Source organism: Cherax quadricarinatus, chromosome 36 (assembly GCF_038502225.1).
Source record: "Cherax quadricarinatus isolate ZL_2023a chromosome 36, ASM3850222v1, whole genome shotgun sequence".
Taxonomy (NCBI): domain Eukaryota; kingdom Metazoa; phylum Arthropoda; class Malacostraca; order Decapoda; family Parastacidae; genus Cherax; species Cherax quadricarinatus.
Genome location: NC_091327.1, coordinates 1089275 through 1113456, shown reverse-complemented (window position 1 = coordinate 1113456; position 24182 = coordinate 1089275).

Sequence of the window (24182 nt, the reverse complement as noted above, 5' to 3'; positions counted from 1 at the left end):
TGAAACCAAGACAACAGTGCATTAGTGTTTGCAATAAAGCTAATAGAATTCTTGGCTTCATATCTAGGAGTATAAATAATAGAAGTCCTCAGGTTGTTCTTCAACTCTATATATCCTTGGTTAGGCCTCATTTAGACTATGCTGCTCAGTTCTGGTCACCGTATTACAGAATGGATATAAATGTTTTGGAAAACGTACAGAGGAGGATGACAAAGATGATCCCATGTATCAGAAATCTTCCTTATGAGGATAGACTAAGGGCCCTGAATTGGGGGAGGGGATATGATCGAGGTGTATAAATGGAAAACAGGAATAAATAAAGTGGATGTAAATAGCGTGCTGAAAATTTCCAGCCAAGACTAGACTCGCAGAAATGGTTTCAAGTTCGAAAAATTCAGATTCAGGAAAGATATAGGAAAGCACTGGTTTGATAATAGAGTTGTGGATGAGTGGAATAAACTCCCGAGTATAGTTATTCAGGCTAAAACGTTGTGTAATTTTAAAAATAGGTTAGATAAATACATGAGTGGGTGTGGGTGGGTGTGAGTTGGACCTGACTAGCATGTGCTGCTGGGTATGGCTTCGTGCTCCTTCCTTGAGTGGAGGTGACCAGACTGGGTGGGTCATTGGGCTAATCGGGGGGGGGGGGTCATTGGGTTAATCCGGGGGGGACATGGACCTGCTCTGCATGGGTCAGTAGGCCTGTTGCAGCGTTCCTTCTTTCTTATGTTCTTATTAAAGATTACCCATTTCCCAATAATAGGAGATCTCTTCAATTTTTCCTAGGCATGATAGGGTTTTACCGAAGGTTCTGTAAAAAAATTTCAGATATTGTAGCGCCTCTTACCTCTCTTACCAGTCATAAAGTTCCCTTTAATTGGACCCCAGAATGTCAAAATGCTTTTACGAAAGCAAAAAGATTATTGTGTACTGCATCCATCCAGATTTCTCAAAATCTTTCTCATTACAGGTTGATGCTTGTGAGTCTGGGGTTGGGACAGTACTGTTGCAAAACAGTGACGAGGGGCTGCAGCCTGTAGCCTTCTATGCAAAGTTCCAGCCGCACCAGAGGGCTTACTCTACCACTGAAAAAGAAGCCCTCGTGCTGATACTGGCTTTGAAGCACTTGGATATTTACGTGGGCCAGACTTCACAGGTGGTCACTGTCTATAGTGACCACAACTCTCTGGTATCTCTCCAAGCCATGAAGAACCACAATACGAGGCTCATGAGATGGAGTCTACGAATGCAGCCCTATTCTCTCAGAATAATATACATTGCCGGCAAAGAAAATAAGTTGGCAGATGCTTTATCCCGAATGCATTAGGTTAGGATGTGTTAGGGACCTGTGGTAATCAGTTTCTAGCTCCTTTTTTTCCCCTAAACATATTTTTTTTTTTTTTAGTGACGGGGTGCAGGCTACCGTCTGCCCATACCTTGGACCTACTTTAGCCCTACTGTCTGCTGTCTCGCTCTAAGTTTCGGGTTTAGCTTTGTGTGAATAAAACTGAGCTCTAAGAGTTGGATGGTTGAGAGGAAAGGCAGTCCCATTATATGGTGCCATGGTGGCACGGTTACCAATGGGAGGTGGGAGCCTATTCCTGAGCTCTCTCGGGGTGGTGGTGTGGGATGCACACCCTCACTGAAAGGCTATCTCCCCCAACCAGCGAACCAGTACTAAGGGTAGGACGTTGGGGCCCTGTCGTTCGATCAGTACCCAGGTTCAGCCAATGAGAAAATGATTCTGGCAATTGCAGGTGTTGTGGGCACCACCCGACTGTCTACCCTTGTCATTCCCATTCTAGAGCTGGTTGAAACACGGTCTGCTTACCATGGCATGCGCTAATACCGATTGCTGTACATAGGGTATATAGTGTACATACTTCTGTTCTTACTTGGTGGAAGGACAATACCTGGAGTTTACCTGGAGAGAGTTCCGGGGGTCAACGCCCCCGCGGCCCGGTCTGTTACCAGGCCTCCTGGCGGATCAGAGCCTGATCAACCAGGCTGTTACTGCTGGCTGCACGCAAACCAACGTACGAACCACAGCCCGGCTGGTCAGGAACCGACTTTAGATGCTTGTCCAGTGCCAGCTTGAAGACTGCCAGGGGTCTGTTGGTAATCCCCCTTATGTATGCTGGGAGGCAGTTGAACAGTCTCGGGCCCCTGACACTTATTGTATGGTCTCTTAACGTGCTAGTGACACCCCTGCTTTTCATTGGGGGGATGTTGCATCGTCTGCCAAGTCTTTTGCTTTCGTAGTGAGTGATTTTCGTGTGCAAGTTCGGTACTAGTCCCTCTAGGATTTTCCAGGTGTATATAATCATGTATCTCTCCCGCCTGCGTTCCAGCGAATACAGGTTTAGGAACCTCAAGTGCTCCCAGTAATTGAGGTGTTTTATCTCCGTTATGCTCGCCGTGAAGGTTCTCTGTACATTTTCTTGGTCAGCAATTTCACCTGCCTTGAAAGGTGCTGTTAGTGTGCAGCAATATTCCAGCCTAGATAGAACAAGTGACCTGAAGAGTGTCATCATGGGCTTGGCCTCCCTAGTTTTGAAGGTTCTCATTATCCATCCTGTCATTTTTCTAGCAGATGCGATTGATACAATGTTATGGTCCTTGAAGGTGAGATCCTCCGACATGATCACTCCCAGGTCTTTGACGTTGGTGTTTCGCTCTATTTTGTGGCCAGAATTTGTTTTGTACTCTGATGAAGATTTAATTTCCTCGTGTTTACCATATATGAGTAATTGAAATTTCTCATCGTTGAACTTCATATAGTTTTCTGCAGCCCACTGAAAGATTTGGTTGATGTCCGCCTGGAGCCTTGCAGTGTCTGCAATGGAGGAAGGACACTGTCATGCAAATTCGTGTGTCATCTGCAAAGGAAGACACGGTGCTGTGGCTGACATCCTTGTCTATGTCGGATATGAGGATGAGGAACAAGATGGGAGCGAGTACTGTGCCTTGTGGAACAGAGCTTATCACCGTAGCTGCCTCGGACTTTACTCTGTTGACGACTACTCTCTGTGTTCTGTTAGTGAGGAAATTATAGATCCATCGACCGACTTTTCCTGTTATTCCTTTAGCACGCATTTTGTGCGCTGTTACGCCATGGTCACACTTGTCGAAGGCTTTTGCAAAGTCTGTATATATTACATCTGCATTCTTTTTGTCTTCTAGTGCATCTAGGACCTTGTCGTAGTGATCCAATAGTTGAGACAGACAGGAGCGACCTGTTCTAAACCCATGTTGCCCTGGGTTGTGTAACTGATGGGTTTCTAGATGGGTGGTGATCTTGCTTCTTAGGACCCTTTCAAAGATTTTTATGATATGGGATGTTAGTGCTATTGGTCTGTAGTTCTTTGCTGTTGCTTTACTGCCCCCTTTGTGGAGTGGAGCTATGTCTGTTGTTTTTAGTAACTGTGGGACGATCCCCGTGTCCATGCTCCCTCTCCATAGGATGGAAAAGGCTCTTGATAGGGGCTTCTTGCAGTTCTTGCAGTTTATTTTGCTCCCTTTACACCCAGGATAACAGGCCTTTGAATTCTTGGGTTGTAATAGTGACCATAACTGGAGGAGACTGTCAGTACACAATGATTTTATAATTTGTGACCATAACTGGAGGTGATTGTCAGTTCACAGTGATTTTATAAATTACAAACAAATGTTTTCATATTTTAAGATCGGAGACAAAAAAAAAAGTCAATTGCATCATATGAGACATAAAAACATGTCGTGGGAATAATATTGATGAAATGTAAATACAGTTTAAATGTCAGTATAATCAGAGTAATTTTATTAGAAGTTATAATGCTGAAGATCTTTCAAATTTTCAATAAACTATTGAACTTGCCATTACAACCTGACGCACGAAAAGGCAAGATATTCCAAGTATAATTCAGAACACCGAAAATTCTCACACTTAGCAACTGATGACGCTGTTTTGGTCTTGTACTGCTGACTACTGACACTCTTCCAGATGCTGTTTTGGTCTTACTTGTACTGCTGACTACTGACACTCTTCCAGATGCTGTTTTGGTCTGACTTGTACTGCTGACTACTGACACTCTTCCAGATGCTGTTTTGGTCTGACTTATACTGCTGACTACTGACACTCTTCCAGATGCTGTTTTGGTCTGACTTATACTGCTGACTACTGACACTCTTCCAGATGCTGTTTTGGTCTGACTTATACTGCTGACTACTGACACTCTTCCAGACGCTGTTTTGGTCTGACTTATACTGCTGACTACTGACACTCTTCCAGACGCTGTTTTGGTCTGACTTGTACTGCTGACTACTGACACTCTTCCAGACGCTGTTTTGGTCTGACTTATACTGCTGACTACTGACACTCTTCCAGATGCTGTTTTGGTCTAACTTGTTCTGCTGACTACAGACACTCTTCCAGATGCTGTTTTGGTCTGACTTGTACTGCTGACTACAGACACTCTTCCAGATGCTGTTTTGGTCTAACTTGTACTGCTGACTACAGACACTCTTCCAGACGCTGTTTTGGTCTAACTTGTACTGCTGACTACAGACACTCTTCCAGATGCTGTTTTGGTCTAACATGTACTGCTGACTACAGACACTCTTCCAGACGCTGTTTTGGTCTAACTTGTACTGCTGACTACTGACACTCTTCCAGACGCTGTTTTGGTCTAACTTGTACTGCTGACTACAGACACTCTTCCAGACGCTGTTTTGGTCTAACATGTACTGCTGACTACAGACACTCTTCCAGACGCTGTTTTGGTCTAACTTGTACTGCTGACTACTGACACTCTTCCAGACGCTGTTTTGGTTTAACATGTACTGCTGACTACAGACACTCTTCCAGACGCTGTTTTGGTCTAACTTGTACTGCTGACTACAGACACTCTTCCAGACGCTGTTTTGGTCTAACATGTACTGCTGACTACAGACACTCTTCCAGACGCTGTTTTGGTCTAACTTGTACTGCTGACTACAGACACTCTTCCAGACGCTGTTTTGGTCTAACTTGTACTGCTGACTACTGACACTCTTCCAGACGCTGTTTTGGTCTAACTTGTACTGCTGACTACTGACACTCTTCCAGACGCTGTTTTGGTCTAACATGTACTGCTGACTACAGACACTCTTCCAGACGCTGTTTTGGTCTAACTTGTACTGCTGACTACAGACACTCTTCCAGACGCTGTTTTGGTCTAACATGTACTGCTGACTACAGACACTCTTCCAGACGCTGTTTTGGTCTAACATGTACTGCTGACTACAGACACTCTTCCAGACGCTGTTTTGGTCTAACTTGTACTGCTGACTACAGACACTCTTCCAGACGCTGTTTTGGTCTAACTTGTTCTGCTGACTACACTCTTCCAGACGCTGTTTTGGTCTAACTTGTACTGCTGACTACAGACACTCTTCCAGACGCTGTTTTGGTCTAACTTGTACTGCTGACTACTGACACTCTTCCAGACGCTGTTTTGGTCTAACTTGTACTGCTGACTACAGACACTCTTCCAGACGCTGTTTTGGTCTAACTTGTTCTGCTGACTACAGACACTCTTCCAGACGCTGTTTTGGTCTAACTTGTTCTGCTGACTACAGACACTCTTCCAGACGCTGTTTTGGTCTAACTTGTACTGCTGACTACTGACACTCTTCCAGACGCTGTTTTGGTCTAACTTGTTCTGCTGACTACAGACACTCTTCCAGACGCTGTTTTGGTCTAACTTGTACTGCTGACTACAGACACTCTTCCAGACGCTGTTTTGGTCTAACTTGTTCTGCTGACTACAGACACTCTTCCAGACGCTGCTATGACCTGACTTGTACTGGTGACCAGTGACAATCTGCCAGCCACAATAATGTTATACTTTTGTTTTCTGTATAATTAAGAAGTAAAGTATATTTCTTCACATTTCTTTTAAAGGCCTAAAGCCTCTCATGTGAGTGACTGCTTGTCTGGATTAATTTTTTTTTTAGTCTGGCAGTTCGGGTCATCGGACACAGGCGATTCTAGGCTCCTTGTCTGGCATTTTTTTTTTAGTCTGGCAGTTCGGGTCATCGGACACAGGCGATACAAGGCGAGCAGCAGGGTCTAGGCTCCTTGTCTGGCAGTTCGGGTCATCGGACACAGGCGAGACAAGGTGAGCAGGGTCTAGGCTCAGATCCCAGGCAACAACCTGCGTTTTTAATGTTACTCGTCATCAGCTGAGTGGAACTCTGCATATTTAATTGAAGTTTTCAGTTCGTGTTCCACTCACTGTTGATACTCTTCAGTCTTCATACCGTCCTACAGTCATCTCACGCTGTTACAACACAAACTTTTCATTTGGTTGAGTAGTAGCAATTCTTCCACTTAGGACGAAACTTCTCAAGAACCAAGTACCACACATGTACCGATCTCTACATCTGTTGGCGTCATCTTCTACTGTAGTCAGACATCATAATAGTGACATCCACCAGTGACCACCTTACATCCATACTGACTCAGCATCCTACACCCCCAGTAATTCAGGAGGTACGAGCCTTGAACAGCGGCACTGCGAAGTCCAGCCATCCACTATATTATTCACTTTTCATATTTTTATTCATATTAGCTTCGATTCACAAGAATTATTTATATATTTCATTTTAATTATTTGCTTCAAACAGGATTATTTTTGTGTTAAGTGTTTTATATATTATGTAAATTCTTCATATTATTAATAAATTTGTTTATTTTATGTTATCATTCATTTTCCCATTTTTTATTTCAATAAATAGGAATCAGTACTATCAAATCCTCTTTGAAGGTATGATAGTGCAGCTGCACCTTCACACTCACTCAGCTGGGAAACACCAACAGGGAATATACCAACAGGTGCTGGATGACATACGAACAACGGAGGAGGAGGTGCAGAAGCTGCTAAATGATATTGATACCTCAAAGGCGATGGGACCGAACAACATCTCTCCATAGGTCCTTAGAGAAGGAGCAGAGATGCTGTGTGTGCCACTAACCACAATCTTCAACACATCCCTTGAAACTGGGCAACTACCTGAGGTATGGAAGACGGCAAATGTAGTCCCCATTTTTAAGAAAGGAGAGAGAACCGAGGCACTAAACTACAGACCAGTGTCTCTGACGTGTATAGTATGCAAAGTCATGGAGAAGATTATCAGGAGGAGAGTGGTGGAGCATCTGGAACAGAACAAGATTACAAACGACAACCAGCATGGATTCATGGAAGGCAAATCCTGAGTCACAAACCTTCTGGAGTTTTATGACAAGGTAACAGAAGTAAGACACGAGAGAAAGGGGTGGGTTGACTGCATTTTCCTGGACTGCAGGAAGGCCTTCGACACAGTTCCTCACAGGAGATTAGTTCAGAAGCTGGAGGACCAGGCGCATATAACAGGGAGGGCACTGCAATGGATCAGAGAACAGCTGAAGGGGAGGCAACAACGAGTCATGGTACGTGATGAGGTATCACAGTGGGCGCCTCTGACGAGCGGGGTCCCACAGGGGTCAGTCCTAGGACCAGTGCTATTTTTGGTATATGTGAATGACATGATGAAGGGATAGACTCTGAAGTATCCCTGTTCGCAGATGATGTGAAGTTAATGAGACAGATTAAATCGGATGAGGATGAGGAAGGACTACAAAGAGACCTGGACAGGCTGGACACGTGGTCCAGAAACTGGCTTCTCGAATTCAACCCTGCCAAATGCAAAGTCATGAAGATTGGGGAAGGGCAAAGAAGAACGCAGACAGAGTATAGGCTAGGCAGACAAAGGCTGCAAACCTCACTCAAGGAGAAAGATCTTGGGGTGACCATAACACCGAACATGTCTCCGGAGGCACACATTAACCAAATAACTGCTGCAGCATATGTGCACCTGGCAAACCTGAGAATAGCGTTCCGATACCTTAGTAAGGAATCGTTCAAGACACTGTACACTGTGAACGTCCGGCCCATACTGGAGTAAGCAGCACTAGTTTGGAACCCACACCTCGTCAAGCACGTCAAGAAATTAGAGAAAGTACAAAGGCTTGGAACAAAGCTAGTTCCGGAGCTCAGGGGAATGTCGTACGAAGAAAGGTTGACGACACTGGAGGACAGGAGGGTCAGGGGAGACATGATAAGAACATACAAAATGCGTGGAATAGACAAGGTGGACAGAGACAAGATGTTCCAGAGAGGGAAGACAGAAACAAGGGGTCACAATTGGAAGCTGAAGACTCAGACGAGTCACAGGGATGTTAGGAACTATTTCTTCAGTCACAAAGTCGTCAGGAAGTGGAATAGCCTAGCAAGCGGTGTAGTGTAGGCAGGGACCATACATAGCTTTAAGACGAGGTATGACAAAGCCTAGGAGGCAGAGAGAGAGCGGACGACCTAGTACCAATCAGTGAAGAGGCAGTGCCAGGAGCTGAGTCTCGACCCCTGCAACCGCAATTAGGTGAGTACAGCTGGATGTATAGGTATGATAATGCAGCTGCACCTTCAAACTCACACAGCTGGATGTATAGGTATGATAGTGCAGCTGCACCTTCACACAGCTGGATGTATAGGTATGATAGTGCAGCTGCACCTTCAAACTCACACAGCTGGATGTATAGGTATGATAGTGCAGCTGCACCTTCACACAGCTGGATGTATAGGTATGATAATGCAGCTGCACCTTCAAACTCACACAGCTGGATGTATAGGTATGATAGTGCAGCTGCACCTTCACACAGCTGGATGTATAGGTATGATAATGCAGCTGCACCTTCAAACTCACACAGCTGGATGTATAGGTATGATATTGCAGCTGCACCTTCACACAGCTGGATATATAGGTATGATAGTGCAGCTGCACCTTCACACAGCTGGATGTATAGGTATGATAGTGCAGCTGCACCTTCACACAGCTGGATGTATAGGTATGATAGTGCAGCTGCACCTTCACACAGCTGGATATATAGGTATGATAGTGCAGCTGCACCTTCACACAGCTGGATGTATAGGTATGATAGTGCAGCTGCACCTTCACTCAGCTGGATGTATAGGTATGATAATGCAGCTGCACCTTCAAACTCACACAGCTGGATGTATAGGTATGATAGTGCAGCTGCACCTTCACACAGCTGGATGTATAGGTATGATAATGCAGCTGCACCTTCAAACTCACACAGCTGGATGTATAGGTATGATATTGCAGCTGCACCTTCACACAGCTGGATATATAGGTATGATAGTGCAGCTGCACCTTCACACAGCTGGATGTATAGGTATGATAGTGCAGCTGCACCTTCACACAGCTGGATGTATAGGTATGATAGTGCAGCTGCACCTTCACACAGCTGGATATATAGGTATGATAGTGCAGCTGCACCTTCACACAGCTGGATGTATAGGTATGATATTGCAGCTGCACCTTCACACAGCTGGATGTATAGGTATGATAATGCAGCTGCACCTTCAAACTCACACAGCTGGATGTATAGGTATGATAGTGCAGCTGCACCTTCACACAGCTGGATGTATAGGTATGATAGTGCAGCTGCACCTTCACACAGCTGGATGTATAGGTATGATAGTGCAGCTGCACCTTCACACAGCTGGATATATAGGTATGATAGTGCAGCTGCACCTTCACACAGCTGGATGTATAGGTATGATAGTGCAGCTGCACCTTCACACAGCTGGATGTATAGGTATGATAATGCAGCTGCACCTTCAAACTCACACAGCTGGATGTATAGGTATGATAGTGCAGCTGCACCTTCACACAGCTGGATGTATAGGTATGATAATGCAGCTGCACCTTCAAACTCACACAGCTGGATGTATAGGTATGATATTGCAGCTGCACCTTCACACAGCTGGATATATAGGTATGATAGTGCAGCTGCACCTTCACACAGCTGGATGTATAGGTATGATAGTGCAGCTGCACCTTCACACAGCTGGATGTATAGGTATGATAGTGCAGCTGCACCTTCACACAGCTGGATATATAGGTATGATAGTGCAGCTGCACCTTCACACAGCTGGATGTATAGGTATGATAGTGCAGCTGCACCTTCACACAGCTGGATGTATAGGTATGATAATGCAGCTGCACCTTCAAACTCACACAGCTGGATGTATAGGTATGATAGTGCAGCTGCACCTTCACACAGCTGGATGTATAGGTATGATAATGCAGCTGCACCTTCAAACTCACACAGCTGGATGTATAGGTATGATATTGCAGCTGCAACTTCACACAGCTGGATATATAGGTATGATAGTGCAGCTGCACCTTCAAACTCACACAGCTGGATGTATAGGTATGATATTGCAGCTGCACCTTCACACAGCTGGATATATAGGTATGATAGTGCAGCTGCACCTTCACACAGCTGGATGTATAGGTATGATAGTGCAGCTGCACCTTCACACAGCTGGATGTATAGGTATGATAGTGCAGCTGCACCTTCACACAGCTGGATATATAGGTATGATAGTGCAGCTGCACCTTCACACAGCTGGATGTATAGGTATGATAGTGCAGCTGCACCTTCACACAGCTGGATGTATAGGTATGATAATGCAGCTGCACCTTCAAACTCACACAGCTGGATGTATAGGTATGATAGTGCAGCTGCACCTTCACACAGCTGGATGTATAGGTATGATAATGCAGCTGCACCTTCAAACTCACACAGCTGGATGTATAGGTATGATATTGCAGCTGCAACTTCACACAGCTGGATATATAGGTATGATAGTGCAGCTGCACCTTCACACAGCTGGATATATAGGTATGATAGTGCAGCTGCACCTTCACACAGCTGGCTGGATATATAGGTATGATAGTGCAGCTGCACCTTCACACAGCTGGATATATAGGTATGATAGTGCAGCTGCACCTTCACACAGCTGGCTGGATATATAGGTATGATAGTGCAGCTGCACCTTCACACAGCTGGATATATAGGTATGATAGTGCAGCTGCACCTTCACACAGCTGGATATATAGGTATGATAGTGCAGCTGCACCTTCACACAGCTGGATATATAGGTATGATAGTGCAGCTGCACCTTCACACAGCTGGATATATAGGTATGATAGTGCAGCTGCACCTTCACACAGCTGGCTGGATATATAGGTATGATAGTGCAGCTGCACCTTCACACAGCTGGCTGGATATATAGGTATGATAGTGCAGCTGCACCTTCACACAGCTGGATATATAGGTATGATAGTGCAGCTGCACCTTCACACAGCTGGCTGGATATATAGGTATGATAGTGCAGCTGCACCTTCACACAGCTGGCTGGATATATAGGTATGATAGTGCAGCTGCACCTTCACACAGCTGGATATATAGGTATGATAGTGCAGCTGCACCTTCACACAGCTGGATATATAGGATCACTCTACCATGAGTGTCAGGTGATAAGTATTGATAGCAATGACAGAATATTTATTTAACTATTAAGATAATTAAATAACTAGGACTAATTTTCACCTACATGAGCAGTGATGAGTGTATCTATGGACGTATTTAAAGGATCTCATCACCTGCTCTGCTAACCTAGATAATAAGCGTTATTAAATATAATCAGGAATAAAGGGAAAGAAAACTTAAAACACTTCAGAAAATTGGAGCAGCAGCCTAAAATAATGTAAACAGTGACTGACTTGATACAAGGGGGCTGTAAGGCAAAATCTGTAACTCTGTTGTTTACCGTCCGATTTTCAGTTTTGGTACACAAGACAAAGTCGTTTCACTCTTTCTTGAAAATATTTATCAAAAATATACCTCAAACAACAACTGAGAAATGACTGACTTACTGAAAATGCCCTAGTGTTGAAATTTTCTCTTATATGGGACTACGTAAGGTTGTTTGGACACTTGGTGCCGAGAGAACAATGCTTATTCTAATTTTCTGTGACCCCTGCTCTCTAAATAAACTTATCTTTATTTCACAAAAAAAAAAAAAGTTTGTTAGTTCCTGGAATATTGCAAAAACATCTGCCCTTTACTCCCACATAACTCCCAAAGTATTTGGAATATTTCCAAAATTTGGTCACAGAAAAATAGAGAAATCATTATTCTACAACCTTTGTGAGTATTATTTATTTATTTATTATTTATTATCACACTGGCCGATTCCCACCAAGGCAGGGTGGCCCGAAAAAGAAAAACTTTCACCATCATTCACTCCATCACTGTCTTGCCAGAAGGGTGCTTTACGCTACAGTTTTTAAACTGCAACATTAACACCCCTCCTTCAGAGTGCAGGCACTGTACTTCCCATCTCCAGGACTCAAGTCCGGCCTGCCGGTTTCCCTGAACCCCTTCATAAATGTTACTTTGCTCACACTCCAACAGCACGTCAAGTATTAAAAACCATTTGTCTCCATTCACTCCTATCAAACACGCTCACGCATGCCTGCTGGAAGTCCAAGCCCCTTGCACACAAAACCTCCTTTACCCCCTCCCTCCAACCTTTCCTAGGCCGACCCCTACCCCGCCTTCCTTCCACTACAGACTGATACACTCTTGAAGTCATTCTGTTTCGCTCCATTCTCTCTACATGTCCGAACCACCTCAACAACCCTTCCTCAGCCCTCTGGACAACAGTTTTGGTAATCCCGCACCTCCTCCTAACTTCCAAACTGCGAATTCTCTGCATTGTATTCACACCACACATTGCCCTCAGACATGACATCTCCACTGCCTCCAGCCTTCTCCTCGCTGCAACATTCATCACCCATGCTTCACACCCATATAAGAGCGTTGGTAAAACTTTACTCTCATACATTCCCCTCTTTGCCTCCAAGGACAAAGTTCTTTGTCTCCACAGACTCCTAAGTGCACCACTCACTCTTTTCCCCTCATCAATTCTATGATTCACCTCATCTTTCATAGACCCATCTGCTGACACGTCCACTCCCAAATATCTGAATACATTCACCTCCTCCATACTCTCTCCCTCCAATCTGATATTCAATCTTTCATCACCTAATCTTTTTGTTATCCTCATAACCTTACTCTTTCCTGTATTCACCTTTAATTTTCTTCTTTTGCACACCCTACCAAATTCATCCACCAATCTCTGCAACTTCTCTTCAGAATCTCCCAAGAGCACAGTGTCATCAGCAAAGAGCAGCTGTGACAACTCCCACTTTGTGTGTGATTCTTTATCTTTTAACTCCACACCTCTTGCCAAGACCCTCACATTTACTTCTCTTACAACCCCATCTATAAATATATTAAACAACCACGGTGACATCACACATCCTTGTCTAAGGCCTACTTTTACTGGGAAAAAATTTCCCTCTTTCCTACATACTCTAACTTGAGCCTCACTATCCTCGTAAAAACTCTTCACTGCTTTCAGTAACCTACCTCCTACACCATACACTTGCAACATCTGCCACATTGCCCCCCTATCCACCCTGTCATACGCCTTTTCCAAATCCATAAATGCCACAAAGACCTCTTTGGCCTTATCTAAATACTGTTCACTTATATGTTTCACTGTAAACACCTGGTCCACACACCCCCTATCTTTCCTAAAGCCTCCTTGTTCATCTGCTATCCTATTCTCCGTCTTACTTTTAATTCTTTCAATAATAACTCTACCATATATTCCATTTAATTCAGTAATAAAGGGAGAATTTTTAACAATAGGTGAATAAGTTACTTCCGAGATATCGGCCGAGAGCGCCGGCCGGCCCCCGTCTCAAAAAAAATTTTTTTTTTCGCGAAAATCGCGTTTGTTTGGTGTATTTCCTAGTAAACTGATGTTCTAGTGCAGTTAGCCTCTTCAAAACACCGTTTTCTCTTACTCAGAGGCGACATGGAGAGTAGTAACACTTTTATAATCGAAATATTCCCGATAATCTCTGGGCCATATTATGGCCTATTTTATTCAGTCTAGAGTATATAACATGTTTATATGTTATTTAGAGTGTTTATTATATCATATTAGATCAATTCTGATAGACAAATAAGCCGTAGAGTTGATATATAAGCTGATATAAGCGTAATAATGGGCGATTCCTGGTTGGCAACGCGGGAGCAGGAACACTGCCGAGCGTTCCCATCTGGTTCCCGGTAATCACTGAGTCTGCGGATAAGCTCCACCTACTGTTTTATGATGCCAAATAGTCAGTTATTATATTAGAAAGAATAATGCAAGAAAAGGCGATAAAAAAACAAGGAAACAACTCCAAAAAATATATGGGCCGTGAGCAGACTCGGTACCAACATCGCCGTCACCATACCTGATATAAATGACTATAATTTCTTGTAGAAACGTCATAGAACATTCATTCTGGTACTATTGTGTTGCCAAAGAGTTGAGCTATTTTTCAGTATATATAACTCAATTTCCATATTTTTTTTATTTTTCGGTGAGCGCGCGCGGAAAATTGTCCTACAGCCCCCCTTTAACAAGACTCACCTGGTGAGTGTTACTGCTACAAGACTCACCTGGTGAGTGTTACTGCTACAAGACTCACCTGGTGAGTGTTACTGCTACAAGACTCACCTGGTGAGTGTTACTGCTACAAGACTCACCTGGTGAGTGTTACTGCTACAAGACTCACCTGGTGAGTGTTCCTTCTTTCTTATGTTCTTATGTAGGGTGTTGGGGAGAGGGGTGGGATTAAATTATGGGGAATCAAATACAAAATGGGAATTGACACAGTTACTTTTTGCTGATGATACTGTGCTTATGGGAGCAGGAAGGGGACGCCCTTCGGAGCCGCCCCTGATGGAGACCGGAACCTGTGAGGGTCCTCCCTAAGGAAGTAGTAACAAGAACAACAGTTTGTTGTGTCTGGAGGTGGTCGCGGGTCTGGGGAATCCCCCGACACCCTCACCGACCTCACCCTAACGTTATTCAACACATTCAGAACATAGAACATTGGAACACTGCACACACACAAGATACAACACCAGATAGCCACATTCATCTAGACTCTCTTACCTCCTCCCAAGAACTCGACACTCTTTTCACCACCTCAGCCTCACAAGTGGCTTATAGGACAGATTTTCATAAATGACTGATGTTGCAAGAAATCTCGCCTGCATGCACGTTTAAAGGACTAACTGACTTGGTGATGTAGAATCTATTCTGGTCTTCAACCTCCCTAAGCTTAGTCCCCCTGGACTTGCCCTCAGAACCATGTGCAACCGAACCGGGAGCCTTAATTCCTGCAATATTCACTCGTTATTAGTGACCTGCCTGCACCTCAGAAATTCCTATTTCCAAGGGGGGGGGGTGAATCCCCTAGAATACTATGCAGAAAGTGACACTACCAGGGCAGGACCCTGGAGCTGCATCCACACCTGCCAACCATCACCATTGCAGGACCCTGGAGCTGCACCCTCACCTGCCAACCAACACCCGGGCAGGACCCTGGAGCTGCACCCACACCTGCCATCAATCACCAGGGCAGGACCACCATCTGCCATGAGGAGGAGGTAATTGTGCAGTGTTAACCCTTTCACTGTCAGTCCTGTAATATTACGGCTTGCAAGCCAGTGTCAGTCTCTTGCATAAGCTATAAGGGAAAGATAAGCGAGGAATTCTTGTGTTGTGAGTCTTACACCAGATATCATCACTTGCAAACATGTACTCCTAGCAGAAGAGTATACCAGTTAGTAATTCCACAGTCACTAGTGAATGTAGCCTTACAGCTAGTTCACGATGTACCAGGTGTTGCACACCCTGGTATGGATCGTTCAGTAAAACAAGCCAGATTGATTTGGTTGATGTCCGCCTGGAGCCTTGCAGTGTCTGCAATGGAAGACACTGCCATGCAGATTCGGGTGTCATCTGCAAAGGAAGACACGGTGCTGTGGCTGCCCTTCAAAATCCCTCTTTTGGACACAATCTGGCCACAATTGTCTCCAAGCAGAGTTCAAAGTCCTGGGAGTCACTCCCTTACCTATAAGGCTTATGGAGTTGTAGATGTTGAAGTGATTCCTCCAGAACTCTCTTAGGGTCAACTTAGTGTCTGTGGTCACTTCAAAGCACTTTTCAAACACTGCTTTTGTGTAGAGTTTTTTGAAGTTAGAAATGACCTGCTGGTCCATGGGCTGGAGGAGATCCCTGTGACTCATCTGAGTCTTGAGCTTCCAATTGTTACCCCTTGTTGCTGTGTCCCTTCTCTGGAACATCTTGTCTCTATCCACCTTGTCGATTCCTCTCAGTACTTTACATGTCGTTTAAAAACACTTCAGAAAATTGGAGCATCAGCCTAAAATAATGTAAACAGTGACTAACTTGATACAACATGGGCAGACCTGAGTGTAACTATGGGTGTTTTTAAAAGGTCTCTTGTGCATCAGTAAATCTAATAATTGTTGATATAATCAGGAACAGAGCGGAAGATAATTATAAAAAAAATAGAGTTTTCTAGCCTATCTATTATGCAGCGACTGTTTTAAACTACAACGTCAATGGTGAATGTTCTGTTAGTGTTTAAAATTATATCTTTTGTGCATAAATATTATAATAGTAAATCAAAGTATATAATTAAGTTGGAATGGAATGATAAATAATTCTATAAACCTTGGGAAGAGTTGTGTAACCTAGCGTACGTATAGTGACCCTCCCCATCACGAAGACACATACACACACACACTCTTCTCTGTCCCCCCCCTTTGCCTCTCCCCTTGTTCCCCCTTCCCATCTCTCTCCCCATTTGCCACTGTCTCCCCCTTTCTCTCTCCCTCTACCTACCTCTCTCCCCCATCTTACTCCCAAAACCAAGTGTGCTAGAGAATGGAAGAAGTACAGAAGGCAAAGGATCCAGGAGAATGAGAAGAGCTGTCATAGAGCCAGAAATGAATATACACAGGTAAGAAGGGAGGTCCAACGATGATACGAAAATGACAGCAGCAAAAGCCGAATCTGACCCGAAGCTGTTGTACAGCACATCAGGAGGAAAACAACAGTCAAGGACCAGGTAAGGATGAGGAAGGAGGGAAGATCACAACAAAAGACCGAAGAGTATGCGAGGAGTTCAGCATCGTAATGCCAGTGGTAATGTCAAAGGATCTCACTGTAAGGGACCCCAACAATGTCACTATCACATCTGCGAAAAAAATGTTAGGATGGATAATGAGAACCTTCAAAACAAGGGATGCCAAGCCAGTGATGATCTATTTTAAATCACTTGTTCTCTCCAGGTTGGAATACTGCTGCACATTAACATCTCCATTCAAGGCAGGTGATAGTGCAGATCTAGAGGATGTACAGAGAACTTTTACTGCACATATAAGTTCAGTCAAACACTTTAAGTACTGAGAACACTTTGAAGGAACTGACTTCTATTCACTGGGACACAGGCGAGAGAAATACATCATAATGTATACCTGGAAAATTCTAGAGGGACTGGTCCCTAATCATCACACAGAAATCACTCTGTACGAAAGCACAAGACCGGGCAGACGGTGCAACATACCCCCATTGAAAACTATGATCGCGATTGATACAAAAAGCGAAAACACAGTAAGTGTCCGGGGCCCAAGACTGTTCGACAGCCTCTCACTAGGCATAAGGGAGATTACCAATAGACTCCCGGGTGCCTTGAGGAGGGAGTTGAACACATACCTAAAGTCAGTACCTGACCAGCCGGGCTGTGATTTGTAAGTTGGACTAGCAGTAACTGTTTAGTTGATCAGGTCCTGATCCACTGGGAGGCCTGGTCAAGGACTGGGCAGCGGGGGCGTTGACTAGGAACACCCTCCAGGTAGACCCCAGGTATGTATGCTGGAGGCATTTAAACAGTCTTGGGCTTCTAGCTTTCATTGTGGTCTCTTAATGTACTCGTGGCGTCCCTGCTTGTCAATGGGGGATGTTGCTCTTGCCGAGTCTTCTGTTTTCGTAGGGATTAATTTTTCTATGCAAATTTGGGACTAGTCCCTCTAGGATTTTTCAAGTGTATATTATCATATATCTTTCTCGCGTGCATTCCAGAGAATACAAATCAAGAGATTTCAAAAGGTAATTTAGGTGCATTATCATACTGATGTGTGCCATGAAAGTTCTATGTACATTTTCCACGTCTGCAGTTTTGCCTGCCTTGAAAGAACATAAGAATGGAGGAACACTGTACAAGGCCTACTGGCCCATACAAAGAAAGTCTATATTAAAACCACCCCTTCCGAAAGCTATCCAAGAATTTACTCCCCTACCCACGACACCAATCACACCTAACCCCTCCCACTCAAGTATCTGTCCAATCTCTTTTTAAAGCCACCCAGGGTTCTAGCCTCTATCACCCTACTCTGAAGATTGTTCCATGCATTGACAACTCTGTTTGAACACCAGTACTTACCTATGTCCTTTCGAAATCTAAATTTATCTAACTTAAATCCGTATTTCTGGTTTTTACCTGATTCGATATCCTCAACATTTTGTTAATATCACCTCTGTTTATTCCTATCATCTACTCATACGCTTCAATGATTTCTCCTCTCATTCTACGTGTCTCCAGAGAATGAAGATTGAAGGATCTAAGTCTGTCTTCATAAGGCAGATTCCTTATACAGCGAATCATTTTTATCCATCCTGTAGCAAGGAGACCAAAACTGAGCGACATAAGCCAAGTAAGGCCTTACTAGTGATGTGTAAAACTGTAAAATATCTTTTCGACTCCTGTTACTTATACTTCTTGAAAAAGTCCAAATAATCTATTAGCCTTATTGGGCACTGTTGTCTTGGCTTCAGATTTCTGCTCACCATGACCCCCAAATCCTTTTCACACTCCTTACGATGAAACTCTGCATCACCTAATTTATAACTTCGAGGGCTATTTATTTTCATTCCCAATTACTAGGACTTTACACTTGTCCACATTGAACATCATCTGCCACTTTTCGAACCAAGACATTAATTTGTCCAAATCCTCCTAGAATTCATTGGTATCTACCTCAGAATCAATCATTCGGCTTATTTTGGTATCATCAGCATATTTGCTTGTGTCACTTGCAATTCCTTCATCAAGGTCATTAATGTTAACAGTGAACAACAATGGGCCCAAAACTGATCTCAGTGGAAAGCCACTAGTGACCGGTCCTCACTCAGATCTGACCCCATTATTGGAAGCTCTCTATGCCTCTATCCATCTTAGAACTTTACCTAATATACAATGAGCATCCACTTTTTTAAGTCTTTTGTAAGGTACATTGAAGGCTTTACTGAAATCTAGAAAGGGGCCATAAGTGTACAGCAATATTCCAGCCTAGAGACAACAAACTATTTGAAAAGAATCATCATGGACTCTGCATTTCTGGTTTTGAATATTCTCATTATTCATCCTATCATTTTCCTGGCAGATGTGGTAGATATATTGTTCTGATCTTTGAAAGTGAGCTCCTTTGACATTATTACTCCCAGGTCCTTCACATTAGTTTTCGGCTCTATTGTATGGATGGAACTTGTTATATATTCCGATACAGTTTTAATTTTCTTAAGATTTCCATATCAGGATAATTGAAATTTCTCTTCTCTGAACTTCTTATTGTTCTCTGCGGCCCATTTAAATATTTCGTTGATGTCTGTTTGGAGACTTGCAGTGTCACCGACACATGACACTGTCATGCAGATTCGGGTGCCATTCGTAAAGGAAGACATGGTGCTGTGGCTTACATTTTTGTCTCAGTCAGATATGAGGATAAGGAACAGGATGGGAGCGAGTATTGTGCCTTGTGGAATATAGCTTTTAACTATGGCAGCTTCAGACTTAACTCTGTTAACTATTACTCTTTGTGTTCAGTTTGCTAGGAAGCTATAGATCCATTTGCCAACTTTTCCTGTTCTTCCTTCATCATGTATTTTGTGCACCATTACTACATGGTCTCACTTGTTGGAGGCTTTTGCTCAGTTTGTACATACTATATGTGCATTTTTCTTTTGTCCTCCAGAGCATCAAAGACCTTGTCATAGTGGTCCAGTAATTGGGACAGACAAGAGAAACCTGTTCTAAACCCATGTTGGCCTGGGCTGTGTAACTAATTGGAATATAAGTAGGTGGTGATCTTGCTTCTTTGAGCACTTTCCATTTTTTTTTGTGATGTGAGACGTTAGTGCAATCGATCTATAATTCTTTACAATTGTTTAACTGCCACCTTTGTAGAGGGAGGCCATGTTTGTTGCTTTTAATGACTGTATGAGGGATGACCCCTGTGTCCATGCTCCATCTCCATAGAATGCTAAAGGCACGTGATAAGGGCCCATTGTTGTTCTTAATGAATCTGAAGTTCCACGAGTCTCGGCCTGGGGCAGAGTGCAAGGGCATGTCATTTATTGCTTTCTCAAAGGCTTTTGGTGTTAGGAAAATATCAGAGATTTTTGAATTGACCAGATTTTAAGTCTTGGTCATAAAAAAATCATTTACATTGTCGGTCCTTACTCTGGTTAATGGTTTACTACATGCAGAGTCATATTAGGACTTTGGTATCTCACTCATTTTCTTTCTGTCATCTATATACGTCCCCTCTCCTCTGAGTAAGGATCCTATACTGGATGTTGTGTTTGCCCTAGGTTTGGCATAAGCAAAGAAATATTTTGGGTTTCATTCTGTTTCATTTATGACTTTAAGTTCTTTCTGAGTTTTTTGTCTCCTGTATGATTTCTGGCAGTCTTCAAGCTGGCACTGGACAAGCACCTAAAGTCAGTTCCGGATCAGCCGGGCTGTGGCTCGTACGTTGGTTTGCATGCAGCCAGCAGCAACAGCCTGGTTGATCAGGCTCTGATCCACCAGGAGGCCTGGTCACAGACCGGGCCGCGGGGGCGTTGACCCCCGGAACTCTCTCCAGGTAAACTCCAGGTAAGTTCGATATTTGCTATTGCTCTGGCCAGTGCATCCTCTCGTATTTCAGATATACTAGGCCCTCACAACAGCTCGGTGATTCTTCACCTTCGCCTGTATAGGAAGAATCTCTCTCTTTCTAGTTTACATCTTCTCTCCAATTTTGTTAAAGGAATGTGCCTTGAGCATACATCAAGTGCCACATAGTTAATTCTTTTTAGGTAAAGTTTCAAATCAATGTTTAAGATATCTTCCCATCTTGTTTTGTCTAGGACATGGTTAACGTTATCCCAATATATGTTTTTGTTACTGAAGTTGAATTTGGTGAAGGTACCCTATGCATACATGTCTGTGTCTCTATCATTTTGTGATCTGAGTGTATAGTCTTTGATACTGTTATATTTCGTACCAGATCATCATTGTTAGTGAAGATGAGGTCCAGTGCATATTCCAGTCTTTGTTACTATTATCTGCTGATTTTAGGTGAATTTATTGCAGAGATTTAATAGCTTGTGTGTGTGTGTGTGTGTGTGTGTGTGTGTGTGTGTGTGTGTGTGTGTGTGTGTGTGTGTGTGTGTGTGTGTGTGTGTGTGTGTGTGTGTGTGTGTGTGTGTGTGACTTTTCATCTTAGCTGCCTTCTGAGATTATCTCTACTAAAATGTTATTTTCTACATTCCACCACGGTCCGCGGGGGCGATGACCCCCGGAACTCTCTCCAGGTAATATCTGGCGTCTTAAGTTGAAATCAGCCAGTAGCAAGATGTTTGGCGCAGAGTTGGGAGATTATTCAAACAGTCGTCAAATTTTAAAAGCTGTTCCTGGAATTGTTCGGAAGTTCAACTACATTATTTGAAACGTTCAGTAGTTTCGAGCAAATGAGTGACTGTGACATACAGGCCAACCCCCCCATGTTACCTGTTTATTCTGTCTCATCTGGGATTCATATTTCATTGTCAGAGTGATACTTTATGTGGGTCTCTGTGAAAGCTGTAAACACAGCGCTTGACTCTGTCAGCAGTCCACAAATGAAAGGTATTTTGTTGATTGTTGATGGCTTTTTACCCTGTATATTTGCAAAGATAAATGTCATTGTGTTAATGGTATATAGGGGAGGAGGAGCTTTGTTTGCTGGCAATAACATCTATGTCTCTGGAGTTGCTGTGGCTACCCTGGTTTGCTTCCCATGGTCTAAGTGATCTGTTTCAAGGCAGGTGAAATTGCCGACCTAGAAAATGTACAGAGAACTTTCACGGCGCGCATAACGGAGATAAAACACCTCAATTACTGGGAGCGCTTGAGGTTTCTAAACCTGTATTCCCTGGAACGCAGGAGGGAGAGATACATGATTATATACACCTGGAAAATCCTAGAGGGACTAGTACCGAACTTGCACACGAAAATCACTCACTACGAAAGCAAAAGACTTGGCAGACGATGCACCATCCCCCCAATGAAAAGCAGGGGTGTCACTAGCACGTTAAGAGACCATACAATAAGTGTCAGGGGCCCGAGACTGTTCAACTGCCTCCCAGCACACATAAGGGGGATTACCAACAGACCCCTGGCAGTCTTCAAGCTGGCACTGGACAAGCACCTAAAGTCAGTTCCTGATCAGCCGGGCTGTGGCTCGTACGTTGGTTTGCGTGCAGCCAGCAGCAACAGCCTGGTTGATCAGGCGCTGATCCACCAGGAGGCCTGGTCACAGACCGGGCCGCGGGGGCATTGACCCCCGAAACTCTCTCCAGGTAAACTCCAGGTAATACCACGGACGGGGATAGAGCCCGCGATCAGAGTCTCAAAACTCCAGACCGTCGCGTTAGCCACTAGACCAGCTAGCCACAATAAGATTCATCCAACTAGGTATATTTCTACACCATAGGAAAGTTAGCACAGGCACCTCTGTGACCACAAATGCAAGTTTTTACAGACGAATCTCCAGCTAGCGTGGCCGTGATGAACTCTAGCTCAAGTCCCCTCTGTGGAAAATACTGAATATTCTCTAAAAATACAGCGTATTTTATATGTAAATTAGTGTAATATTCTATAGGTAATAAAAATTATGTTATAAAAAATGGGAATTTCTGCACCTGCGCAGACAGAGACTCGCCATTGTTGTTTGAATTGGACAAGAAACGTAAGTGAATAATCGGAAGAATTTTCGTGTTCTAGAGGTTATATTGGGCTTAAAACCTCTCAAATAGGAGCCAAAATTGTTAGATGTGCATTTCTGCATAAGTTGAGCATTAAACCGATGTACAGGACACCTCCAGGAACCTCAGATAAGTCTGTTTTTGTTAAATTCTGGCCAGTAAATTTTTCATAAATGTAGGCAAAAAGGGGGGTCCTGTACATTACACACATTAATCTCCAGACAAATTGGTGAGTGTTATGATTATATATTCTCCTTCTGTTATATAAATGTGTATAAATATCAAAAATTTTAATATACAGTCCACCAATTTTTATATTTACCAGAATTTCTGGTGTGTATGTACATTTCATTTGTAATTATAGGTCTAGAGCAACCTGTGGACATGACAGTTGTAGGTATCGAAGGGGGACATTTTTGTGACCTAGGTGTCCCAAATTCCTACTTGTCTAAGTAACTTTGATAAATAATAATTATCTGTGTTACCATTTACTGGTATGTACATTATGAGTTACATCCAGATAAATGTAATTTTCCACAGCCTCAAAGCCGTTAACATGACTCACGAAATCGTAATGACACGATTGCAAACAAACGACTTTGAGGGGACTTGAGCTAGAGTTCGTCACGGCCACGCTAGCTGGAGATTCGTCTGTAAAAACTTGCATTTGTGGTCACAGTGGTGCCTGTGCTAATCTTCCTATGGTGTAGAAATATACCTAGTTGGACTAGTCTTACTGTGGCTAGCTGGTCCAGTGGCTAACGCGACGGTCTGGAGTTTTGAGACTCTCTGATCGCGGGTTCTATCCCCGCCCAAGGTATGGTTTGTTTGCAATCGTGTCATTACGATTTCGTGAGTCAGATCTGTTTCTTTTTGTCTCCCTTAGATGGCGAGACTGACAGTATGTGTTGTACCATTGTCTTTCTGGGTGAAATAAATTACAAGAAGAAGAGTTGCATTCTCCTTTGGTCATGTGGGTGCGGCATTTGTCGGGATGATCAAAATTGCACTTCCCACCTGTTTTTCCTGATATTCCATACTTACAGATACCCAAGGCATAGAATTTGCAGAGATCTGATTTCTGAATGCCAGCATTTTATGTTGCTGCATTCCCTACTGGTGTATTTCTGACTCCTCACTATCTACAACACTTGTACTAACATCAACACCTCCACCAGTTATTACTGGTATTGTATCAACGCTATTCCCCGACGGATCATTCCCTTTTTTCCATCTCCA